This window comes from Rhipicephalus microplus, chromosome 1 (assembly GCF_043290135.1).
Source record: "Rhipicephalus microplus isolate Deutch F79 chromosome 1, USDA_Rmic, whole genome shotgun sequence".
Lineage (NCBI taxonomy): Eukaryota > Metazoa > Arthropoda > Arachnida > Ixodida > Ixodidae > Rhipicephalus > Rhipicephalus microplus.
Window position 1 is genome coordinate 13,607,522 of NC_134700.1, and position 13,419 is coordinate 13,620,940.

General features: G+C 41.7%; 3 non-coding genes across 3 annotated transcripts; all 3 read right to left on the reverse strand.

Annotated features, from left to right (window-relative positions):
- Positions 1-219: 219 nt before the first annotated feature.
- On the reverse strand, positions 220-292 carry TRNAT-UGU (transfer RNA threonine (anticodon UGU)). Its single transcript has one exon. It is a non-coding gene; the product is annotated as a tRNA-Thr (tRNA).
- A 3,110-nt stretch (positions 293-3,402) lies between these two features.
- TRNAT-UGU (transfer RNA threonine (anticodon UGU)) lies at positions 3,403-3,475 on the reverse strand. The gene has a single exon. It is a non-coding gene; the product is annotated as a tRNA-Thr (tRNA).
- Positions 3,476-9,308: 5,833 nt separating this feature from the next.
- On the reverse strand, positions 9,309-9,381 carry TRNAT-UGU (transfer RNA threonine (anticodon UGU)). Its single transcript has one exon. It is a non-coding gene; the product is annotated as a tRNA-Thr (tRNA).
- Positions 9,382-13,419: the final 4,038 nt, after the last annotated feature.

The following is a 13,419-nucleotide window of genomic DNA, read 5'->3' on the forward strand; positions in this document are numbered from 1 at the left end:
GTCCCTCTTATACAACCTAAACACACCAATTCTGCGAGTACGAGACCCTCGTTCATTGAAATAAGGGAAAGAAGTGTATACCTAAGGGCTCGTTTTTGCGTGTTTTAACACAATATTAATGAGATTTAACAGACAGTAATGCCAAGGAATGTACAGGGGAAGTTATTTGAACCAATGGAATGTAAATAAGAAGAAAGAAAAGTGGATGAAAGAGTAACGAGCCGTGGGCAGGAATTGAACCTACGACCTTCAAATAACACGTTCGATGCTCTAACCACTGAGCTACCACAGCAGCCTTTCCTCCATCCACTTTTTTGAGTTTATATGTGAATTCAGAAGAAGGAGTGACAGTCAGCATCATCTATAAGCAAAACGACGATGGTGAAAACATTCTTATGCGCATGTTTGGCGTCCCGTAGCACGTGAACTTATTATGAGCGGGCAGCTGATTAATTGTCCCTCTTATACAACCTAAACACACCAATTCTGCGAGTACGAGACCCTCGTTCATTGAAATAAGGGAAAGAAGTGTATACCTAAGGGCTCGTTTTTGCGTGTTTTAACACAATATTAGTGAGATCTAACCGACAGTAATGCCAAGGAATGTGCAGGGGAAGTTATTAGAACCAATGGAATGTAAATAAGAAGAAAGAAAAGCGGATGAAAGAGTAACGAGCCGTGGGCAGGAATCGAACATACGACCTTCAAATAACGCGTTCGATGCTCTAACCACTGAGCTACCACAGCGGCCTTCCTTCCGTCCACTTTTTTGAGTTTATATGTGAACCTAAAAGATGGAGTGACAGTCAGCGCCATCTATAGGCCAAACGACGAATGTGAAAACACTCCTATGCGCATGTTTGGCGTCACGTAGCACGTGAACCAATTATGAGCGAGCAGCTGATTAATTGTCCCTCTTATACAACCTAAACACACCGAGTCTGCCAGTACGAGACCGTCGTTCAATGAAATAAGGGAAAGAAGTGTATACCTTAGGGCTCGTTTTTGCGTGTTTTTCCACAATAATAATGAGATCTAAGAGACAGTAATGCCAAGGAATGTACAGGGGAAGTTATTAGAACCAATGGAATGTAAATAAGAAGAAAGAAAAGTGGATGAAGAAATAACCAGCCGTGGGCAGGAATCAAACCTACGACCTTCAAATAACACGTTCGATGCTCTAACCACTGAGCTACCACAGCGGCCTTCCCTCCATCCACTTTTCTGAGTTTATATGTGAATTCAGAAGAAGGAGTGACAGTCAGCACCATCTATAGGCAAAACGACGATGGTGAAAACACTCTTATGCGCATGTTTGGCGTCACGTAGCACGTGACCTTATTATGAGCGGGCAGCTGATTTATTGTCCCTCTTATACAACCCAAAGACACCAATTCTGCCGGTACGTGACACTCGTTCAATGAAATAAGGGAAAGAAGTGTATACCTAAGGGCTCGTTTTTTCGTGTTTTAACACAATATTAATGAGATCTAACAAACAGTAATGCCAAGGAATGTATAGGGGAAGTTATTAGAACCATTGGAATGTAAATAAGAAGAAAGAAAAGTGGATGAAAAAATAACCAGCCGTGGGCAGGAATCGAACCTATGACCTTCGAATAACGCGTTCGATGCTCTAACCACTGATCTACCACAGCTGCCTTCCGTCCGCCCACTTTTATGAGTTTATATGAGAATTTAGAAGTAGGAGTGACAGTCAGTTCCATCTATAAGCCAAACGACGAATGTGAAAACACACTTATGCATATGTTTGGCATCACGTAGCACGTGAACTTATTATGAGCGGGCAGCTGATTAATTGTCCCTCTTATACAACCTAAACACACCAAGTCTGCCAGTACGAGACCCTAGCTCAATGAAATAGAGGAAAGAAGTGTATACCTAAGGGCTCGTTTTTCCGTGTTTAACACAATAATAATGAGATCTAACAGACAGTCATGCCAAGGAATGTACAGGGGAAGTTATTAGAACCAATGGAATGTAAATAAGAAGAAAGAAAAGTGGATGAAAAAATAACCAGCCGTGGGCAGAAATCGAACCTACGACCTTCAAATAACGCGTTCGATGGTCTAACCACTGAGCTACCACAGCGGCCTTCTCTCCATTCACTTTTTTGAGTTTACATGTGAATTTGGAAGTAGGAGTGACAGTCAGCGCCATCTATAAGCCAAACGACGAATGTGAAAACACTCTTATGCGCATGTTTGGCGTCACGTAGCACGTGAACTCATTGTGAGCGGGCAGCTGATTTATTGTCCCTCTTATACAACCTAAACACACGAATTCTGCGAGTACGAGACCCTCATTCAATGAAATAAGGGAAAAAAGTGTATACCTAAGCGCTCGTTTTTCCGTGTTTTAACACAATAATAATGAGATCTAACAGACAGTAATGCCAAGGAATGTACAGGGGAAGTTATTAGAACCAATGGAATGTAAATAAGAAGAAAGAAAAGTGGATGAAGAAATAACCAGCCGTGGGCAGGAATCAAACCTACGACCTTCAAATAACACGTTCGATGCTCTAACCACTGAGCTACCACAGCGGCCTTCCCTCCATCCACTTTTCTGAGTTTATATGTGAATTCAGAAGAAGGAGTGACAGTCAGCACCATCTATAAGCAAAACGACGATGGTGAAAACACTCTTATGCGCATCTTTGGCATCACGTAGCACGTGACCTTATTATGAGCGGGCAGCTGATTTATTGTCCCTCTTATACAACCCAAAGACACCAAGTCTGCCAGTACGAGACCCTCGTTCAATGAAATAAGGGAAAGAAGTGTATACCTAAAGGCTCGTTTTTGCGTGTTTTAACACAATAATAATGAGATCTAACAGACAGTAATGCCAAGGAATGTACAGGGGAAGTTATTTGAACCAATGGAATGTAAATAAGAAGAAAGAAAAGTGGATGAAAAAATAACCAGCCGTGGGCGGAATCGAACCTACGACCTTCGAATAACGCGTTCGATGCTCTAACCACTGATCTACCACAGCTGCCTTCCCTCCATCCACTTTTATGAGTTTATATGTGAACTTAGAAGAAGGAGTGACAGTCAGCGCCATCTATAAGCCAAACGACGAATGTGAAAACACTCCTATGCGCATGTTTGGCGTCACGTAGCACGTGAACTTATAATGAGCGAGCAGCTGATTAATTGTCCCTCTTATACAACCTAAACACACCAATTCTGCGAGTACGAGACCCTCGTTCATTGAAATAAGGGAAAGAAGTGTATACCTAAGGGCTCGTTTTTGCGTGTTTTAACACAATATTAATGAGATTTAACAGACAGTAATGCCAAGGAATGTACAGGGGAAGTTATTAGAACCAATGGAATGTAAATAAGAAGAAAGAAAAGTGGATGAAAGAGTAACGAGCCGTGGGCAGGAATTGAACCTACGACCTTCAAATAACACGTTCGATGCTCTAACCACTGAGCTACCACAGCAGCCTTTCCTCCATCCACTTTTTTGAGTTTATATGTGAATTCAGAAGAAGGAGTGACAGTCAGCATCATCTATAAGCAAAACGACGATGGTGAAAACATTCTTATGCGCATGTTTGGCGTCCCGTAGCACGTGAACTTATTATGAGCGGGCAGCTGATTAATTGTCCCTCTTATACAACCTAAACACACCAATTCTGCGAGTACGAGACCCTCGTTCATTGAAATAAGGGAAAGAAGTGTATACCTAAGGGCTCGTTTTTGCGTGTTTTAACACAATATTAGTGAGATCTAACCGACAGTAATGCCAAGGAATGTGCAGGGGAAGTTATTAGAACCAATGGAATGTAAATAAGAAGAAAGAAAAGCGGATGAAAGAGTAACGAGCCGTGGGCAGGAATCGAACATACGACCTTCAAATAACGCGTTCGATGCTCTAACCACTGAGCTACCACAGCGGCCTTCCTTCCGTCCACTTTTTTGAGTTTATATGTGAACCTAAAAGATGGAGTGACAGTCAGCGCCATCTATAGGCCAAACGACGAATGTGAAAACACTCCTATGCGCATGTTTGGCGTCACGTAGCACGTGAACCAATTATGAGCGAGCAGCTGATAAATTGTCCCTCTTATACAACCTAAACACACCGAGTCTGCCAGTACGAGACCGTCGTTCAATGAAATAAGGGAAAGAAGTGTATACCTTAGGGCTCGTTTTTGCGTGTTTTTCCACAATAATAATGAGATCTAAGAGACAGTAATGCCAAGGAATGTACAGGGGAAGTTATTAGAACCAATGGAATGTAAATAAAAAGAAAGAAAAGTGGATGAAAGAGTAACGAGCCGTGGGCAGGAATCGAACATACGACCTTCAAATAACGCGTTCGATGCTTTAACCACTGAGCTACCAGAGCGGCCTTCCTTCCATCCACTTTTTTGAGTTTATATGTGAACTTAGAAGAAGGAGTGACAGTCAGCGCCATCTATAAGCCATACGACGAATGTGAAAACACTCTTATGCGCATGTTTGGCGTCACGTAGCACGTGAACTTATTATGAGCGGGCAGCTGACTAATTGTCCCTCTTATACAACCTAAACACACCAATTCTGCCGGTACGTGACACTCGTTCAATGAAATAAGGGAAAGAAGTGTATACCTAAGGGCTCGTTTTTCCGTGTTTTAACACAATATTAATGAGATCTAACAGACAGTAATGCCAAGGAATGTACAGGGGAAGTTATTAGAACCAATGGAATGTAAATAAGAAGAATAAAAAGTGGATGAAAAAATAACCAGCCGCGGGCAGGAATCAAACCTACGACCTTCAAATAACACGTTCGATGCTCTAACCACTGAGCTACCACAGCGGCCTTCCCTCCATCCACTTTTTTTAGTTTATATGTGAATTCAGAAGAAGGAGTGACAGTCAGCACCATCTATAAGCAAAACAACGATTGTGAAAACACTCTTATGCGCATGTTTGGCGTCACGTAGCACGTGAACTTATTATGAGCGGGCAGCTGAATAATTGTCCCTCTTATACAACCTAAAGACACCAAGTCTGCCAGTACGAGACCCTCGTTCAATGAAATAAGGGAAAAAAGTGTATACCTAAGCGCTCGTTTTTCCGTGTTTTAACACAATAATAATGAGATCTAACAGACAGTAATGCCAAGGAATGTACAGGGGAAGTTATTTGAACCAATGGAATGTAAATAAGAAGAAAGAAAAGTGGATGAAAAAATAACCAGCTGTGGGCGGAATCGAACCTACGACCTTCGAATAACGCGTTCGATGCTCTAACCACTGATCTACCACAGCTGCCTTCCCTCCATCCACTTTTATGAGTTTATATGTGAATTTAGAAGTAGGAGTGACAGTCAGCGCCATCTATAAGCCAAACGACGAATGTGAAAACACACTTATGCACATGTTTGGCGTCACGTAGCACGTGAACTTATTATGAGCGGGCAGCTGAATAATTGTTCCTCTCATACAACCTAAACACACCAAGTCTGCCAGTACGAGACCCTAGCTCAGTGAAATAGGGGAAAGAAGTGTATACCTAAGGTGTCGTTTTTTCGTGTTTTAACACGATATTAATGAGATCTAACAGACAGTCATGCCAAGAAACGTACAGGGGAAGTTATTAGAACCAATGGAATGTAAATAAGAAGAAAGAAAAGTGGATGAAAAAATAACAAGCCGTGGGCAGGAATCGAACCTACGACCTTCGAATAACGCGTTCGATGCTCTAACCACTGATCTACCACGGCTGCCTTCCCTCCATCTACTTTTTTGAGTTTATATGTGAATTTGGAAGTAGGAGTGACAGTCAGCGCCATCTATAAGCCAAACGACGAATGTGAAAACACTCTTATGCGCATGTTTGGCGTCACGTAGCACGTGAACTTATTGTGAGCGGGCAGCTGATTAATTGTCCCTCTTATACAACCTAAACACACCAATTCAGCGAGAACGAGACCCTAGCTCAATGAAATAGGGGAAAGAAGTGTATACCTAAGGGCTCGTTTTTCCGTGTTTAACACAATATTAATGAGATCTAACAGACAGTCATGCCAAGGAATGTACAGGGGAAGTTATTAGAAGCAATGAAATGTAAATAAAAAGAAAGAAAAGTGGATGAAAAAATAACCAGCCGTGGGCAGAAATCGAACCTACGACCTTCAAATAACGCGTTCGATGGTCTAACCACTGAGCTACCACAGCGGCCTTCCCTCCATCCACTTTTTTGAGTTCATATGTGAATTTGGAAGTAGGAGTGACAGTCAGCGCCATCTATAAGCCAAACGACGAATGTGAAAACACTCTTATGCGCATGTTTGGCGTCACGTAGCACGTGAACTTATTGTGAGTGGGCAGCTGATTAATTGTTCCTCTTATACAACCTAAACACACGAATTCTGCGAGTACGAGACCCACATTCAATGAAATAAGGGAAAGAAGTGTATACCTAGGGGCTTTGTTTTTCCGTATTTTAACACAATATTATTGAGATCTAACAGACAGTAATGCCAAGGAATGTACAGGGGAAGTTATTAGAACCAATAGAATGTAAGTAAGAAGAAAGAAAAGTGGATGAAAAAATAACCAGCCGTGGGCAGGAATCAAACCTACGACCTTCAAATAACACGTTCGTTGCTCTAACCACTGAGCTACCACAGCGGCCTTCCCTCCATCCACTTTTTTGAGTTTATATGTGAATTCAGAAGAAGGAGTGACAGTCAGCACCATCTATAAGCAAAGCGATTGTGAAAACACTCTTATGCGCATGTTGCGTCACGTAGCACGTGAACTTATTATGAGTGGGCAGCTGATTAATTGTCCCTCTTATACAATCTAAAGACACCAAGTCTGCCAGTACGAGACCCTCGTTCAATTAAATAAGGGAAAAAAGTGTAAACCTAAGCGCTCGTTTTTCCGTGTTTTAACACAATAATAATGAGATCTAACAGACAGTAATGCCAAGGAATGTACAGGTGAAGTTATTAGAACCAATGGAATGTAAATAAGAAGAAAGAAAAGTGGATGAAAAAATAACCAGCCGTGGGCAGGAATGAAACCTACGACCTTCAAATAACACGTTCGATGCTCTAACCACTGAGCTACCACAGCGGCCTTCCCTCCATCCACTTTTTTGAGTTTATATGTGAATTTGGAAGTACGAGTGACAGTCAGCGCCATCTATAAGCCAAACGACGAATGTGAAAACACTCTTATGCGCATGTTTGGCGTCACGTAGCACGTGAACTTATTGTGAGCGGGCACCTGATTAATTGTCCCTCTTATACAACCTAAACACACGAATTCTGCGAGTACGAGACCCACATTCAATGAAATAAGGGAAAGAAGTGTATACCTAGGGGCTTTGTTTTTCCGTATTTTAACACAATATTATTGAGATCTAACAGACAGTAATGCCAAGGAATGTACAGGGGAAGTTATTAGAACCAATAGAATGTAAGTAAGAAGAAAGAAAAGTGGATGAAAAAATAACCAGCCGTGGGCAGGAATCAAACCTACGACCTTCAATTAACACGTTCGTTGCTCTAACCAATGAGCTACCACAGCGGCCTTCCCTCCATCCACTTTTTTGAGTTTATATGTGAATTGAGAAGAAGGAGTGACAGTCAGCACCATCTATAAGCAAAACAACGATTGTGAAAACACTCTTATGCGCATGTTGCGTCACGTAGCACGTGAACTTATTATGAGTGGGCAGCTGATTAATTGTCCCTCTTATACAACCTAAACACACCAATTCTGCGAGTACGAGACCCTCGTTCATTGAAATAAGGGAAAGAAGTGTATACCTAAGGGCTCGTTTTTTCGTGTTTTAACACAATATTAATGAGATCTAACAAACAGTAATGCCAAGGAATGTATAGGGGAAGTTATTAGAACCATTGGAATGTAAATAAGAAGAAAGAAAAGTGGATGAAAAAATAACCAGCCGTGGGCAGGAATCGAACCTATGACCTTCGAATAACGCGTTCGATGCTCTAACCACTGATCTACCACAGCTGCCTTCCCTCCGCCCACTTTTATGAGTTTATATGAGAATTTAGAAGTAGGAGTGACAGTCAGTTCCATCTATAAGCCAAACGACGAATGTGAAAACACACTTATGCATATGTTTGGCATCACGTAGCACGTGAACTTATTATGAGCGGGCAGCTGATTAATTGTCCCTCTTATACAACCTAAACACACCAAGTCTGCCAGTACGAGACCCTAGCTCAATGAAATAGAGGAAAGAAGTGTATACCTAAGGGCTCGTTTTTCCGTGTTTAACACAATATTAATGAGATCTAACAGACAGTCATGCCAAGGAATGTACAGGGGAAGTTATTAGAACCAATGGAATGTAAATAAGAAGAAAGAAAAGTGGATGAAAAAATAACCAGCCGTGGGCAGAAATCGAACCTACGACCTTCAAATAACGCGTTCGATGGTCTAACCACTGAGCTACCACAGCGGCCTTCTCTCCATTCACTTTTTTGAGTTTACATGTGAAGTTGGAAGTAGGAGTGACAGTCAGCGCCATCTATAAGCCAAACCACGAATGTGAAAACACTCTTATGCGCATGTTTGGCGTCACGTAGCACGTGAACTTATTATTAGCGGGCAGCTGATTTATTGTCCCTCTTATACAACCCAAAGACACCAAGTCTGCCAGTACGAGACCCTCGTTCAATGAAATAAGGGAAAGAAGTGTATACCTAAGGGCTCGTTTTTGCGTGTTTTAACACAATAATAATGAGATCTAACAGACAGTAATGCCAAGGAATGTACAGGGGAAGTTATTTGAACCAATGGAATGTAAATAAGAAGAAAGAAAAGTGGATGAAAAAATAACCAGCCGTGGGCGGAATCAAACCTACGACCTTCGAATAACGCGTTCGATGCTCTAACCACTGATCTACCACAGCTGCCTTCCCTCCATCCACTTTTATGAGTTTATATGTGAACTTAGAAGAAGGAGTGACAGTCAGCGCCATCTATAAGCCAAACGACGAATGTGAAAACACTCCTATGCGCATGTTTGGCGTCACGTAGCACGTGAACTTATAATGAGCGAGCAGCTGATTAATTGTCCCTCTTATACAACCTAAACACACCAATTCTGCGAGTACGAGACCCTCGTTCATTGAAATAAGGGAAAGAAGTGTATACCTAAGGGCTCGTTTTTGCGTGTTTTAACACAATATTAATGAGATTTAACAGACAGTAATGCCAAGGAATGTACAGGGGAAGTTATTAGAACCAATGGAATGTAAATAAGAAGAAAGAAAAGTGGATGAAAGAGTAACGAGCCGTGGGCAGGAATTGAACCTACGACCTTCAAATAACACGTTCGATGCTCTAACCACTGAGCTACCACAGCAGCCTTTCCTCCATCCACTTTTTTGAGTTTATATGTGAATTCAGAAGAAGGAGTGACAGTCAGCATCATCTATAAGCAAAACGACGATGGTGAAAACATTCTTATGCGCATGTTTGGCGTCCCGTAGCACGTGAACTTATTATGAGCGGGCAGCTGATTAATTGTCCCTCTTATACAACCTAAACACACCAATTCTGCGAGTACGAGACCCTCGTTCATTGAAATAAGGGAAAGAAGTGTATACCTAAGGGCTCGTTTTTGCGTGTTTTAACACAATATTAGTGAGATCTAACCGACAGTAATGCCAAGGAATGTGCAGGGGAAGTTATTAGAACCAATGGAATGTAAATAAGAAGAAAGAAAAGCGGATGAAAGAGTAACGAGCCGTGGGCAGGAATCGAACATACGACCTTCAAATAACGCGTTCGATGCTCTAACCACTGAGCTACCACAGCGGCCTTCCTTCCGTCCACTTTTTTGAGTTTATATGTGAACCTAAAAGATGGAGTGACAGTCAGCGCCATCTATAGGCCAAACGACGAATGTGAAAACACTCCTATGCGCATGTTTGGCGTCACGTAGCACGTGAACCAATTATGAGCGAGCAGCTGATAAATTGTCCCTCTTATACAACCTAAACACACCGAGTCTGCCAGTACGAGACCGTCGTTCAATGAAATAAGGGAAAGAAGTGTATACCTTAGGGCTCGTTTTTGCGTGTTTTTCCACAATAATAATGAGATCTAAGAGACAGTAATGCCAAGGAATGTACAGGGGAAGTTATTAGAACCAATGGAATGTAAATAAAAAGAAAGAAAAGTGGATGAAAGAGTAACGAGCCGTGGGCAGGAATCGAACATACGACCTTCAAATAACGCGTTCGATGCTTTAACCACTGAGCTACCAGAGCGGCCTTCCTTCCATCCACTTTTTTGAGTTTATATGTGAACTTAGAAGAAGGAGTGACAGTCAGCGCCATCTATAAGCCATACGACGAATGTGAAAACACTCTTATGCGCATGTTTGGCGTCACGTAGCACGTGAACTTATTATGAGCGGGCAGCTGACTAATTGTCCCTCTTATACAACCTAAACACACCAATTCTGCCGGTACGTGACACTCGTTCAATGAAATAAGGGAAAGAAGTGTATACCTAAGGGCTCGTTTTTCCGTGTTTTAACACAATATTAATGAGATCTAACAGACAGTAATGCCAAGGAATGTACAGGGGAAGTTATTAGAACCAATGGAATGTAAATAAGAAGAATAAAAAGTGGATGAAAAAATAACCAGCCGCGGGCAGGAATCAAACCTACGACCTTCAAATAACACGTTCGATGCTCTAACCACTGAGCTACCACAGCGGCCTTCCCTCCATCCACTTTTTTTAGTTTATATGTAAATTCAGAAGAAGGAGTGACAGTCAGCACCATCTATAAGCAAAACAACGATTGTGAAAACACTCTTATGCGCATGTTTGGCGTCACGTAGCACGTGAACTTATTATGAGCGGGCAGCTGAATAATTGTCCCTCTTATACAACCTAAAGACACCAAGTCTGCCAGTACGAGACCCTCGTTCAATGAAATAAGGGAAAAAAGTGTATACCTAAGCGCTCGTTTTTCCGTGTTTTAACACAATAATAATGAAATCTAACAGACAGTAATGCCAAGGAATGTACAGGGGAAGTTATTTGAACCAATGGAATGTAAATAAGAAGAAAGAAAAGTGGATGAAAAAATAACCAGCTGTGGGCGGAATCGAACCTACGACCTTCGAATAACGCGTTCGATGCTCTAACCACTGATCTACCACAGCTGCCTTCCCTCCATCCACTTTTATGAGTTTATATGTGAATTTAGAAGTAGGAGTGACAGTCAGCGCCATCTATAAGCCAAACGACGAATGTGAAAACACACTTATGCACATGTTTGGCGTCACGTAGCACGTGAACTTATTATGAGCGGGCAGCTGAATAATTGTTCCTCTCATACAACCTAAACACACCAAGTCTGCCAGTACGAGACCCTAGCTCAGTGAAATAGGGGAAAGAAGTGTATACCTAAGGTGTCGTTTTTTCGTGTTTTAACACGATATTAATGAGATCTAACAGACAGTCATGCCAAGAAACGTACAGGGGAAGTTATTAGAACCAATGGATTGTAAATAAGAAGAAAGAAAAGTGGATGAAAAAATAACAAGCCGTGGGCAGGAATCGAACCTACGACCTTCGAATAACGCGTTCGATGCTCTAACCACTGATCTACCACGGCTGCCTTCCCTCCATCTACTTTTTTGAGTTTATATGTGAATTTGGAAGTAGGAGTGACAGTCAGCGCCATCTATAAGCCAAACGACGAATGTGAAAACACTCTTATGCGCATGTTTGGCGTCACGTAGCACGTGAACTTATTGTGAGCGGGCAGCTGATTAATTGTCCCTCTTATACAACCTAAACACACCAATTCAGCGAGAACGAGACCCTAGCTCAATGAAATAGGGGAAAGAAGTGTATACCTAAGGGCTCGTTTTTCCGTGTTTAACACAATATTAATGAGATCTAACAGACAGTCATGCCAAGGAATGTACAGGGGAAGTTATTAGAAGCAATGAAATGTAAATAAAAAGAAAGAAAAGTGGATGAAAAAATAACCAGCCGTGGGCAGAAATCGAACCTACGACCTTCAAATAACGCGTTCGATGGTCTAACCACTGAGCTACCACAGCGGCCTTCCCTCCATCCACTTTTTTGAGTTCATATGTGAATTTGGAAGTAGGAGTGACAGTCAGCGCCATCTATAAGCCAAACGACGAATGTGAAAACACTCTTATGCGCATGTTTGGCGTCACGTAGCACGTGAACTTATTGTGAGTGGGCAGCTGATTAATTGTTCCTCTTATACAACCTAAACACACGAATTCTGCGAGTACGAGACCCACATTCAATGAAATAAGGGAAAGAAGTGTATACCTAGGGGCTTTGTTTTTCCGTATTTTAACACAATATTATTGAGATCTAACAGACAGTAATGCCAAGGAATGTACAGGGGAAGTTATTAGAACCAATAGAATGTAAGTAAGAAGAAAGAAAAGTGGATGAAAAAATAACCAGCCGTGGGCAGGAATCAAACCTACGACCTTCAAATAACACGTTCGTTGCTCTAACCACTGAGCTACCACAGCGGCCTTCCCTCCATCCACTTTTTTGAGTTTATATGTGAATTCAGAAGAAGGAGTGACAGTCAGCACCATCTATAAGCAAAGCGATTGTGAAAACACTCTTATGCGCATGTTGCGTCACGTAGCACGTGAACTTATTATGAGTGGGCAGCTGATTAATTGTCCCTCTTATACAATCTAAAGACACCAAGTCTGCCAGTACGAGACCCTCGTTCAATTAAATAAGGGAAAAAAGTGTAAACCTAAGCGCTCGTTTTTCCGTGTTTTAACACAATAATAATGAGATCTAACAGACAGTAATGCCAAGGAATGTACAGGTGAAGTTATTAGAACCAATGGAATGTAAATAAGAAGAAAGAAAAGTGGATGAAAAAATAACCAGCCGTGGGCAGGAATGAAACCTACGACCTTCAAATAACACGTTCGATGCTCTAACCACTGAGCTACCACAGCGGCCTTCCCTCCATCCACTTTTTTGAGTTTATATGTGAATTTGGAAGTACGAGTGACAGTCAGCGCCATCTATAAGCCAAACGACGAATGTGAAAACACTCTTATGCGCATGTTTGGCGTCACGTAGCACGTGAACTTATTGTGAGCGGGCACCTGATTAATTGTCCCTCTTATACAACCTAAACACACAAATTCTGCGAGTACGAGACCCACATTCAATGAAATAAGGGAAAGAAGTGTATACCTAGGGGCTTTGTTTTTCCGTATTTTAACACAATATTATTGAGATCTAACAGACAGTAATGCCAAGGAATGTACAGGGGAAGTTATTAGAACCAATAGAATGTAAGTAAGAAGAAAGAAAAGTGGATGAAAAAATAACCAGCCGTGGGCAGGAATCAAAC